Below are 2146 nucleotides of genomic sequence, written 5' to 3'. Positions count from 1 at the left end.
GTGCGTCCCGAGGGCGGATCCTTTCCCGGCGGAGCTGCAGGAACGTGATGGGTGGGTTGCTGGGTGGGGGTGCTGAGGGCTGCGGAGCCTTGAGGGGGCAGCAGGGCAGGAGGGCGCAAGTGGCCTGGGAGTGATGGTGTCGGCCAGGTCGGCAGACCCAGGAGTGCGCTACAGGGTTCTGAGCCTGTGGGGATACAGAGTAGTTTTGGACAGACAACAAATGTTAATAAGGCAAGCCTCTGGCCGTGGACCCCGAGTGGGGGGGTGGGGTCCCTCTGGAAGGCAGGGGAGGCAGGTGCAGGGCAGACGGATTCTTTGGCCACTAGAGGTCAGTATTGCCCCACTCTGAGGGCTGCTGTGCCATGACCCGGTGGGCGTCTGAGGTCCAGAACCCGCTCCCCCAGCCCAGGTCTGAACGCACTGGGCTGTCCTCTGTCCAGCGCCACCCCACAGCAGAACGCGCAGGCCCTGCCTCTGTGCGCTGCCCAGGGACTGCCCGAGAAGCCAGACGACTCCGCAACTGAGGAAGTCCCCAGGGAAGCGTGGCTTTGCACAATAGGCGGGAAAGGCGGGAGGCTGGAGCCACAGGAGGGTGGGGGGAGTGTTCCCAGGGGAATGGCCTTTGTGGGCTCGGCACTTCATTTCTGAAACGCGCTGATGGAAACCCGGCTGTTTCCCGTCAGGCACAGTAGGCCCGGTGCTCAGGCTCACCACGCTGTGGGAGGCCCATGAAAATGTTCTGGTTTAGTTATTTTTAAATGAGGCAAATTGAGTCTCATTTATTTTAGAGGCAGAAACCGCAATCTCCCTCCCCCAGATGCCTGCAACAGGCTGAAGCTGGATCCGGGAGCTCAGGCCGGGCCTCCCACGTGGGTGGCAGGGATCCCGGGGCTTGAGCCATCACCTGCCGACTGCAGAGTGCGGACTGGAAGCTGGAATTGGATGCGAAGCTGGGACCGGAGTCCACGCACTCAGCTACGGGACGTGGAGGTCCCAGCCCGCAGCTTTACTCTGTACCAAAAGCCTACCCCTCACTTCTTATAAAACCGAAAGCAAGCAATGAATACAGATGAATTGTGTTCACCTTTCTGCCAACACAGGGCCATGGAAGTCCTAAGGGGGCTTCCGTGCCTGGTGAGACTTCCCACAGGTTAGCTCGTCCAGTCCTGGCAGCAGCCTGTGAGCCAGGGGCGGCCCTTCCCCCATTTTACGCTTAGGGGACTGGGGAGCCCCGGGAAGGCGCAGAGAGGCGGAGACTCCCGCCAGGCGTCGCAGCTGCCAGTGTGGCGTGGTTTTCACCATCCCGACTCCTGGACATCCAGCCGCGTGCTTGTGGGGCTCGCTCCTTGGCCCTGCTTCTGAGTCCTTTTCCCCTCTCCTTTACTCCGGTGAAGTGGATTCGGGGGCTCTCAGGGCCTCTGTGAGGCCCCAGAGCAGGGCCAGGGTCACAGGGAAACTCCTGCCCTCTGAACGGTTCTGGAATGTGCCCAGCCCTGAGAGGCCACCACCCCTGTGAGAGAGGGCCCAGAACGAGCACAGCACAGAGGGACGGGAACTGAACTGCAGGGTGCACCTGCCACAGGTCGGGGAAGTGGGGCAAGCAGAGGAAGACAGGGGAGGTGGGAGGTGTGAAGAAGCTCCTGCCCCCTTAGACACCATAGGGAGGGAAGCTGCAACCCCCGGCTGGCTCCCCAAACTCGTAGGTTGCGGCTACAACTTCCAGCATCTCCAAACATAACCACTTGGAGATAAAATCTTTAAAAAGGTGGCTAGGGGCTGGCCTGTGATGCCGGCATCCCATACACTCATCCCTCTTGTTCCAGTCCTGACCACCCTGCTTCTAATCCAGCTCCCTGCGAATGTGCCTGGGAAAACAGTGGAAGATGAACCAAGTACTTGGGCGCTTGACGACCACATAGGAGACCTGGATGGAGTTCCAGGCTCCTGGGTTTGGCCCTATCTAATGGAGCCATTTGGGGAGTGAACCAGCAGATGAAAGAGCCCTTCCTCTCTCTCCTTCAATCTTTTTTTTTTAATGATGGTTAATTTAAAATGAAGTCTTTAGAGTGGGATTTAAATCCAGTATGACCAGTGACCTTGTAAGAAGAGGTGAGGGTTCTGTGCTGTGGCGTAGTGGGTAAAGCCA

Source organism: Oryctolagus cuniculus, chromosome 2 (assembly GCF_051225735.1).
Source record: "Oryctolagus cuniculus isolate XC-2025 breed Fujian yellow rabbit chromosome 2, ASM5122573v1, whole genome shotgun sequence".
NCBI lineage: Eukaryota > Metazoa > Chordata > Mammalia > Lagomorpha > Leporidae > Oryctolagus > Oryctolagus cuniculus.
This window is presented reverse-complemented; position numbering follows the sequence as displayed.